Raw genomic sequence first — 11,348 nt, 5'->3', positions numbered from 1 at the left:
AGGCCTAGGTTTTGTTTTTTAACATGTGTAGCCCACGACATACGGAGACAGTGGTTTCAACTTATTATTTGAGGTCCATACCGGCCTATGGGCCTCCCAGCGTATGTTTTACTTTTTCTTAAAGATCGGCAACCCAATGTATTTTTTTAATAAAACGTAGATCTCTGTTCTATTTATCTATATATAAGAGTAATAATGTTGTGTCCAATTTATGTTTTCCCTTCTAACCATATTATATATATTTATATTATTACTATTATCGTATATTTAATAGAGACTTATATACACATTATAAAACCATCTCACGTGTTATTAACTTATAAAAGTAAATGTTTAACAGAAGTTGGCAAGGAAAATCCTGGTTGTTTTTGACTCACAGGCAAGGAAAATCCTTGTGATTGCGTACAAAAGCTTGCGAAGATTTTAAGGACCAATGTAATAATAACGCGCTCATTTTTGTTTTGAGCAATAACTCGCTAATTTGTTAATTTTATATATATAATGTGTCGCTCCGGTTTTTTTATATTAATTGCTCCTTCTAACCTAACATTATATATAGAACGAGCCCAGCTAATTCGTGTATTTCAAGAAAGTGCAAATGGGCTGGGATTTCTTAGAAAATATTAAATGGGCTGCATTGATGCAAAATTATTTGTTCACCCAGCCCAGCAAATGGACTGTAAATTCTAGAAAACATGAGTTAAATATATGCCACATTTTTGTAGGTTGACATGTGGGCCAATAGGTCGAAGCCTACGCAAGGCGTTGTCAACTTGGTCAACAAATGCTTATGACATCCACGACCATTGGATTTATATCCAATGGCCGGCATGCACCTTCAATCTCTCGTCTTCTTCCTCCAGCGCCGCCGGGACCGCCTGCTCCGGCCTCCGGCGGCTAGCGGCTCTGCTTAGCATGCATCACTGTGAAGCGCTACCCCACCGCCGGCCAGGCTATCCCTCCACACCTCCTATTATTCTCCACCGACTGCAGCCCCACGCCGCATCAGAACCAGCTATAACCCTTGTACTCCTCTCAATCTGCGACTCCACTGCCGCGTCTTCACATCTCCGGGTCATTCCCGTCCGGGGCCTCGCCGTCGTCCATCGCCTCGCTGCGCTCGGCGCGGCGTGGTCAACAAATGAGAGCCATCCGAAGAGGACTGTGCGTGGAGAGCCTGACGGCTGGGACCCACGAGGTCCATGGTCGCACGCAAGGAAAGTTCCTCCTTATTAAGCTGGAAAAAAAATGCTCCCCTGAGAACTGGGACCCACCGGTTGTATCTTTGCATGGAAGGAAGTGCCTCCTTGTTATGCGAAAAAAAACTATTCCTTCCGATGACAGCTAGGACCCGGCAGATTTGATGGCTGACTTGTGGGCCTACTAAGCTGACGTGTACGCAGGGCTTTGTCAACTTAATCAACAAATGATTCTAGCAGCTGAACCGTTGGATGTTAATCCAACAGCCGTGCTCCTTCTTCAACCTCTGTTCTTGCTCCTGTCTCCCGTGGGCAGCAGTGCTGCCGCGCATCCGAACCAATCAAGTTTCCCACTCCTCTCCATCTGCGACTCCACTGCCGCGTCTTCCCCATCTCCGGGTCGTTCCAGTCTGGGGCCTCGTCATTGTCCACCGGCCTTGGTGCGCTTGGCAAGGTGTGGTCAACGTGGTCAACAAATGAGAGTCATCGGAAGGTGACTGTACGTGAGAGCCTAAGAGTGGGGACGCGCCACGCCCATGGACGCATGCATGCAACTGCATCCTTTTTACCCTGAAAAATAATGTTTTCTCCCCCTGACTGCTGGGACCCACCAGCTACATCTTCGCAAGCAAGGAAGTGCGTCCTTATTACGGGCAAAAAAAACCCCCCTGACAGCTGGGACCCAGCAGCTATATCTTCGCACGCAAGGAAGTGCGTCCTTACCCCCCCTGACAGCTGGGACCCACCCGGTCGAAGCGTACGTACCATTGTCTGTCTTGTCGCGAACGTGTACGTACATACTGGTCGATCGGTCGCTCTGCAATGATGAACCGTGGCCGAGTAAGTAGCAGCACATGTCATAGTAGAGCCCCCCACGTAGCAGTTCAGGCTGTCCCGTCTAAACCGTGTACACGTACATACATCCACACGCCAAAAAACACGGCCACGTACGTACATACGGGTGGGTCTTGAATGCCTACTCGCGAGACGTACGGCCAGGGCTCGTGTACATGCCTGGGTCGGAATGGAGAAACTGTGTCGTCGTGTTCATCGGGAGCCAACCGGCTGGGTCGGAACGGAATGCGTCGTCGTGTTCATCGGGAGCCAACCGGCTTGGACGGAACAGCCGATCGAAACGAGGCCAGGCGTACCGCATAACGGAGGAAACGGCCTTGTGTTCAACCGGCCACGGTCGAAACGGGATCCTGTTCATTGGGAGGGGTGTTGCGTACCGCAAAATAGAGGAAACGGACTTCTGGGAGGGGTGTGGCGTACCGCAAAACGAAGGAAACGGACTTGTGTTGGAGCGCTACGGTCGAAACGGGGGTCATGTTCATCGGGAGGGGTGTGGCGTACCGCAAAACGGGACTCCACGGGCTACTGTTCATCTCTACCGTCGACTGCCTCCACGGGCTACTGTTCATCCACCGTCGACCTCCTCCAGCCTCCACCTGCGACTGTTCATCCACGGGCTCCTGTTCATCCAGCCTCCACCGCTCCTCCACCTGCTACTATTCAACCAGCCCTCTCCACGGGGTCCTGTTCGACCACCCCTCCACGGACTACTATTCATCCAGCCCTCCACCGTCTACTGTTCAACCAGCCCTCCACAGGGACCTGTTCATCCAGCCCTCCACGGGGTCCTGTTCATCCACCCCCAACCGACTCGATCGATCGGGGTCCTGTTCATCCAGCGGCAACGGCCTCTACTACCACGGGGTCATGTTCATCCAACCCCCCATCGGGAATTGTTCATCCAACCCCCCCAACAACGCTCACTGTTCATCAAGGGAAGGAGGCAGCAGGTTCGATCGGCTTCAGTAAGTAGCAGTAGCGAAGGAATCGCTCGATCGGGTTCAGTTAACAGCCAGATCGATCAATCGCTCGGCTTCAGTAACGCGTAGCCTGCAGTGCAATCGCTCGGGTTAAGTAGGCGAACGCCTCGCTTGGGTTCAGTTAGAGCCCAACGCCTCGCACCCACGCGCGTATGTGTACGAGAGAAACGCGCATCGCTCGGCCCCCGACTACCCACCGTAACCGGGAACTCCCCAATATTTTCCTCGCCCTCGCTTCTACCATGGTTTTTTCCGTCATGGACGGCCCAAAGAATTTCATGCAGCCGCGTCTCCGGCCCGCCCAGGACGAAAAGCCCATTTGCTGTCATGATTTTTTGTCATAGAAGTAGGAGCCCACCACATCTATGATGATATCGGGTTTTGTCACAATTATCATCATAGAAGTGTCATAAGCATGAGAGGAAAAAAATTCGTTCGGCCCAAAATGTCACAGATGTGTCTTTTTTTGTAGTGGTCACGCATATTGCCACGATGCAGTTACATGCGGCACGATGGAGTTACGCGCTGCAAACTAAAACTGCCATCCGGACGTGCCGATATTCCATGTCGTCCGGCTTCCCCATTAGTTCCCACGGCCATTATAACCTTAGCCTCTTCAACCTTTCGAGCGCGCCCACAATACAACAAGCACACCCACGACGACACATACAGAGAGGATATCTAGCGGCGCTCCAATGGAGTTCGGGCATAAAGTGGAGACCCACGCGAGGGAGACGGATCTCTCGGTGGTGTACACCATCGACCCGGCTGTGGTGGAGGACTACATCAACACCGTGGATCAGTTGCTTGCTCAAGACAAGTACAAGGTGGTCGGCATCGACCTCCAGTACACCGGCGGTCGTCCCGACATAGATCAGAAGGTTGTTGTTGCCCAGTTGTGCGTGCGCCATCATGTCCTCATCTACCACTACTGCATGGCCACAGAGCCTTGCGACCGTTTCGCCAGGTTTGTCAACGGCAACGACTACAAGTTCGCTACGGTGGAAACCACCGACGATGTAAAAGCGCTCAGGGTTACGGGATTGGCCTGCAAGAACCCTGCCAGAATCTGTGGCCACTACAAGGTCTGGGGCAGCATGAAGAAGGACTGCCTGGTTGAACTCACCTCGGCCATTACCGATCCCTACTACGAAAAGATGAAGCACGATGCCAACAGAACACGTCCCATATCCTGGCACGGGGTCTGGATACGGCAACTGGATGAACCTCACCTCAGGTTCGCGGCCAAGAAGGTGTACACATGCTATGAGATGCACAGGCGGATCGTTGACATGAGGAAGTGCCTAATCCACGAGGCCGGATCGAGCCACCCACAGAGTAGTGCCGGCAAGCATCACAAGAAGAAGTAGATGATGATCAGAAGATGGTTTATCCTAGTGAATTATGCATGTAATAGTTTACTTTGGTGTGTGCAAATGTCATTTGTGTACTAGCCACCTATGTAATTGGATGTTTAATTTGGTTGTGCAATCATGTCCTTATTACGCGTCGATGGGGAGGCGGCTAGGGTTCTACCACGGGTTTCATGGGCTAGATTTTATACCCAAAGGTGAGATGATGAAAATACCCCGAGGGGGCGCTGGAATTACGCGTGGTGGCACACCGGGAGTGAAACTCTTCACTGCTACAGTGCCTCGGCTCGATCTTGCGGCTGAGATCAATCGGGAGCGAGATCGGACGGTCCAAATCACATCAGGAAAACGATTGGACGGCCGAGAGTCACTTAGCTCTGAGAAGCCTCAGGTTCACATGCGAGTCTTATTTCTGGATAATGGTGTTGTTCTGTATGCAATCACATTGCACACGGACCATACCAAGGAAACCGTCAGTGATGAATTCATCAATTGCTGGCAATTGTATACCAGGACGTGTTTGACCACAACACACACGGCTTATTAGCAGCAATCGTCTGTGTTATTATCTGTGTTCACACACATTTCTGATTACAAACATGTGCGCCGCGTATCACACACATCATGTTAAGTTGAACCGTTTCTGTTCTCTTGGCTCAACGCAAACAGTTCATCCGAGTGAACTATATGTCATATATCGCACACGCCTTTGATCTGGCTGACCGTTTCTGTTGTGTTGCCTAATCACAAACAATTCATCCGAGCGAACTGTATGCCATATATCGCACACACCTTCATCTGGTTGACCGTTTCTGCTGTTAAGCTCATCGCAAACAGTTCATGCGAGTGAATTGTGTGTCACGCATCGCACACGCAACTATAATCTGAATCGTGTTTGATGTCTCCGCCATCGCAAACGTTTCGTATCATTTTTGACGGTTTTCTTACACCCCCGTTTGCGATTAATGCATCGCACACAGTTTTGTCGAAGGGTCTCTCATTGTATTGTCGCGTTTGGACCATCTTGCAGTAGTGCAAGGATTGATTCCCTCGCCACTAGCGGCCCTCACCTGGAAGACCTTGGGGCCCTCAGCGCAAAATTCTTCATCTGGCTTGCTCTCCTTGATCGTTGCTGGACCAACGAGCGCCTTGCCCGGCACGGCCTACCGCACAACCAGATGAGCGCGTTCTGCGACCAGGAAACGGAGTCCATGCAGCACATCCTCACCGGTTGCTCCTTCTCCCACACGGTCTGGCACAATGTCTATGCATCCCTGCGTCTGACCGGTGCCATGCCGCATGGCGACGAGCCATTCTACGACTAGTGGCAGCGCACCACCGCCGGCGCGCCTACCTCCCTTCGCAAAGGGGTTGCTCAGCTCGGGATCCTGAAAGCGTGGTCACTTTGGAAGCACAGAAACGTGTGCACCTTCGACAAGATCCAACCGTCTACCTCGGCCCCGATGCAAACCATCCTTGACGAGGCTGGGCTGTGAGCTTCGGCTGGTGCCAAAGGGCTGGCCAAATTCACGTTCGACCCACCTTGAATCTTGTATTTTTCGTTATACTTGCTAGCATAACCACCCTCTATATGTGGTTGTGCCTAGCCATTGTAACTCTATTCTGCCTATCAATGCAATGATACGCAATTTGTGTATTCGTGAAAAAGCTCATCTGCCTCTGCCATGCATAATGAGCTTCAGCGACTCTCGGATACGTTCCCTGTGAAGGACCTTGGTTCTCTGAATTATTTTCTCGGTATTGAAGTGCTTCGCAATTCCGGGAGAATGGCTCTTACTCGGACAAAATACGCCCTTGATTTGCTGCAGCATACTGATATGGTGAATTGCAAAGCAGTTTCAACACCCATGTGCACCCATGAGAAGCTCACTCGTGAAGCAGTTTCAACCTTGTGTCAGGATGAGATTGTGGGGGAATGTTAAACATGATGTATAGTTGGGATTCTGGTTGTTAGGCTAGCTATAGGGCAGACCACGCCATCAGTTGTAACCCTAACAACCTTGTACTTATCCTCTGTACGCACGTGTATAAATATATGAGGAGGCCGATGGTCATCACCACGGCAAATCATTCCTTTCAACTCGGCATGGGCGACACGCTAGCCGAGTTAGAGGTCGCTCAAGTGGAGGCGGCGGAGCAACAGGCCATCCTCGACTCCATCCACTCAGAGACGGAGATGAAAGCGAACCGTCGCTTCCTCCGCAGGGCGCATGCGGGGCGTGACGAACTCTTTACGGATGTGGATTCTGATGAGGAGCTGAAGCTGCGGACAGCAGCCAACGACCAGGTGGTCGAGGTCTTCGGACGGCAGCCAACGACCAGGTGGTCGAGGTCATCTGCCCGACATTGAATAGTAGTATGGTAGTTTTATATGTAGTATGTAGCTTTTGTGTTGCGTGATGTAGTATGGATATAGGGTGTGGTATTTAAGGTATGTGGTTGGATTAGACAAAAATAAGGATGACTAGGCCCTCTCCATGGATGTGCCCATACGCATCTACGGACATATAAGGGGTCATTTTTATGGTAAGTTCAGTCTGTTGTTATGGCGTGTTCAGCCTGAATAACACGATAGAAATTGGACAATGTCTAGTGTGATTTTGTATGGATGTGGCTACATCTCGATCTACTAAGACTTCGTTAAGTCTCACTCAAGTGACGGTCTAAGTATAAGATGTTCTTACTTTTCTTTTGAATCAGATGTGTGTAGACATGATTTATTGTGTTTGTTCATTCAGTTCACTATGTGTGTAGTTTATATTAAAATATCCAAAACATTTTACATTTATGAACCAAGAGAGTAAAAAAGAAAGAAAAATTTTAGAGGAATTTTTTACACCGATCTTCACGTAAAATCTCCTGAATATAGTCGATTGAGATTTAGCAATCGATGTGGTATTTATTTTCACTTTCAGCCGCATGATGAGCTGATGATGACTCGTCGAACAGAACAATTACTTCCACGTATATGAATGCACAAAATTCCTTGTTCTCGTTAGACTGGCCTGCGCGTTTATTTGGTGGCTCGTATCCCAACGCTGGTCCTGGCGGCTGGAACCCTAGCCGCCGCCAGGAGGCCAATCTTCTAGCGCCGTCCTCCGGCGACTCTCCTTCGCCGGTGACCTCGGTCGTTGGTGGTGAGGGGGTTCGCCTGATCCACGCGTGTGGATTGTTTTACTCTCTCTTAGTCTAGGTTTTTAGACTGTTCATCGTCTTGGCTTCGGCGGCGACGATGACGGCGTTGAATAAAGATTCTTCGGATCTATCCCTGACAAGGCCTTCGGTCCAATGGTTGGGGGTGAATTTGAAAACCAGTCAGTTCGAGTAAGGATGGCGTGGCGGCGGTGGCATCCTCGTGGTGGACCTGTGTCCTCGGGCTCCGCCGTTGCGACGACGTTTGCTCCAGCGTCGGCTTGGAACTTGGAAGGTAGTCCAAGAGCGGATGCAGATTATAGCCTGCATCGACGACATCTGGAAGACGGAACGTGTGCTGGGTTCGTGGTTCGTGGATCGCAGGTATGGTTTTCTCGTTCGGCGTCTTAGTCGTGGTAGGGTGCCAGATCTGGAGTTCGATGGCGTGTCCGGGGTGTTGCCCCGGTCTGATTCGTTCAACGGCAATGGCTTCACTTTTGGTGAGCCACCTTGGAGGTCCGCAAAGCTGCATATCAGCGATGGAGCCGTGTCGAGCTCGGGTGAGGAGGTGATCCGTCATTCTTTTCTTCGGTGTCTGTTATGGTGGTGCCGGAGGCAGGTGACGTGTGCGTTGATGTGAAGCTCAGAGATGTTATGCTGTCCTTTCCGTTTTGTCATGTCGGTTCTTACGTAACTATAAATGATAATATAAAGAACGAGACACGTATTACCATAAAAAAAAGTACAGCTAGCAACTTCCACATATACGTGCATAAATACATCAGCGGCATCTCCTTCAGCGCCGGTCATCGGCAGCACAGCAAGCCTGCAGGACCGGTGGCCAGGGCAGGTCGTACGGGTACGCCGCTCCCGCGTACCTGTTCCTCTCGTGCGTGCTCTCCGCCTGCAGCGTGTCGAGCTCGACGGAGAAAAGGCAGGTCTCCCCCCTCGGCGTCAAGAGGACGTACCTCTCATTGGCCGCCACAATGTGGGCTGGCCGCAGCCTCACGACCTTCTCCGTCACCCACTCGCCGCCGCCCTGAAGCTGCGCAAAGACCGTCAGGTCTCTGTTGATCACGCGGACGACGCGCACCGCGCCGTCTTCGCCGCCGATGACCCAGAAGGTTGACAACTCGTCCCGCCACCCCACGACAGCATCCGGGAACATGACGAGCGAGAACTCCAGGGTGGACTCGTCGAGAGAGAGCACGACGCCGTCGCGCTCCATCGACCAGTAGAGCGACCAGCGCGTCCGCCCTACGAAAGTGATTAAGCCAAACCACGAGAGGGGACGCCGCCGCTGCCGGCCGCGCGCTGCCCCAAGCTCCAACCGCCGTCGGCGCCCGAGGAGAACACGCAGGCCCGGGGTGCGGCACGGGCATGCGCGACGTATTCGTAGACCGCGACGATCACCCGGAAGTTTGACATGCCGATGCAGCCACCCGTCTCGTCGACGGCGCCGCCGCCGAGCAGGAACGCGCCGAAGCACAGGTGGAGACGCATCGCCGGCGGGTAGGCGATCCCCTGGTACCGCCGCGAGAGCGGCTCGCAGACGACGAGGTCCGGGAAGCGAAGCCGCCCCGTCCAGTTTGTTCTCGTCCTGTAAAAGAGAAGGAGGCTGCCGCGGCAGTAATGTTGCTTGGGACCATGGTTCGGCCGCACCTATACTCAGATGCCGTACATCATTTTTAAGGATTTGAGCCTAACGTCTATCATATTTTATGGCAAGAATCATCAACTACGGTTTAACAGCCCTAGTGTTGCTAATAAACATACTGCATGGCAAGTGCCATAGAGAATAAAATAAAAACTTTGCATCGGTGCATGTACTAGTTTTCTCACTGTTCAACATTTTGTATTGCCTCGTTATGCGCATATTCATTTTTTACATGTCTGTACATCAACATGGTTATTTGGGTCATCTATATCTTTTGAGTAATTTCTTAAAAATAAAATCATAGCAACAACATGATAGAGATAGTTATGTGAAAGCACGTGAAATCTTTCTTTTTTTTAAAAGCACAAGAGGTTTTTCTTCTAAGAACACAAAAGTATCTTTTTGCATGAAAAAATAACATGAACACAGATACAAACATCGATGTACCATACGTGCACCGTAGCTATTCTACAAATAAATATCCAAAAATATACTAATTGGTTTATTTGCATGGGACAACCAGGAGGGAAATCAGCATTGGGGTACTGCTTGGGCCCACGTAGATTCAGAAAAGAAATGGCATATCTATGGTCCCCGTACTGTTCTAGAATTAGCTTAATCTTTAAAGTTTGAGTGATAAGCTGGCTCGTATTCCATGGAAGTAGTATTAATCGGACGGCACCGAGCGTGGGTGCGGGTGGACCATGGTCCAGAATCACACCTCTCCTGCCGCGGCTGTCGGCGAGCTCCCAGGACGAGGAGCCATCGCATTCCGGGAGGAAATCGAGGGAGAAGTGGCGTCTGTCGATGGCGTCGGCAGCCGAGGGGTCTGGCACGAACACCTGGTTGTTCCCGTCGGGCGGCAGCTTCTCGCGGTAGGGCCGGTCGACGACGTGGTAGTGACCGGCGACGTGGGCTGCGTGGAGGGAACGGAACCGGGCCAGGAATGCGGTGTCCGCGACGTGGCGGCGCCAGCGCTTGCAGGTGAAGGCGGCTCGGACGAGGGCGACGGAGGAGCACGAGCTCGAGGAGGTGGTCGGGGATTTGGTGGACAGTCGTCGGCCCTGACGGGATGTCGCTCCTCGACGCTGCCTTGAGCTTGTTTTTGCTGCGCTGTCGTCGCCGGCGGCCAGCCATTGACCCGGAACTCGGATGCACTTCTTGACGGGAATGAATCCTCGAGACACGAATGGGTCTGCTATACTGAGTCAGTGAGCAGCATAAAACGAGCTGCTGACGGTTTAATACACTCAAGCGATGCGATTTGGAGCATACGCATTCGTGCCACTCACGGAACCTTCATTTTCTAAAGATCGTGCAACTTGCCTCCCACGGAACTTAACACTTGGTCGCAACGCTGGCGCCGCGCCACACGGAACTAGAATAAAGTTTACTTCTTGGCACATGTCTTAGCGAGTCAATTTTAGTTTTTACCCGTACGCGTAGTTTTTATTTATTTTATTATGCGGGGTACCCGTAAGCGTAGTTTGACACATGGAACATCAATTACCCGATTTAATAAGAATTTCATCAGTTTACCCATTTAGTAAAATGTGTGCCTGTTTTTACAGGTATAAATTTTAATCCTTTCTTTTGCAAGAAAAGTTTTGATCTATTAATGACATGTCAGTACAAAGAACACATAAATAATACAAAAAATACATCCATGTCCATAGACCATCTAGCGACGACTATAAGCACTGGAGTTAGCCGAATGTGCGGCGGCCTCATCGCCCCTCCCTTGCCGGAGCCGGGTCAAACTTATTGTAGTAGACAGTTGGGATAAAAAATACGGTCCCAATTGCGTGTCAAAGGTTGACTTGACTCGGATAAAAAAATGGTCAAACCTAGTTGCGAGCTGACGGTTGACTTGCAACCGGGAAAAAAGTCAACCCCTAATTGCGAGTGATGGCCGACTTGCAGCTGAGGCAAAAAAAACCGATGCAGTTGCAAGCTTTTGGTGGACTTGATGCAAAAAAGATTGGGGTCATTTCGGATACCAAAAGAAACATTGAGTCTAGTTACAAGTCGAGGGTGAACTTACAACTTAACAAAAAAGGGTTTGGGCCAGTTGCAAGTTAGTAGTGGACTTGCAGCTGAGCGGGAAAAACATATTCTTCAATGAAACACA

General features: G+C 50.8%; 1 pseudogene; it reads right to left on the bottom strand.

Moving 5' to 3' along the window:
• Positions 1–8,287: 8,287 nt before the first annotated feature.
• LOC109744888 (uncharacterized) lies at positions 8,288–10,912 on the bottom strand (annotated as a pseudogene).
• Positions 10,913–11,348: the final 436 nt, after the last annotated feature.

This window comes from Aegilops tauschii, chromosome 5 (assembly GCF_002575655.3).
Source record: "Aegilops tauschii subsp. strangulata cultivar AL8/78 chromosome 5, Aet v6.0, whole genome shotgun sequence".
In the NCBI taxonomy this organism is placed as follows: domain Eukaryota; kingdom Viridiplantae; phylum Streptophyta; class Magnoliopsida; order Poales; family Poaceae; genus Aegilops; species Aegilops tauschii.
Note: the sequence above shows the minus strand (reverse complement) of the source record. Positions and strands in the feature narration are given on the sequence as shown.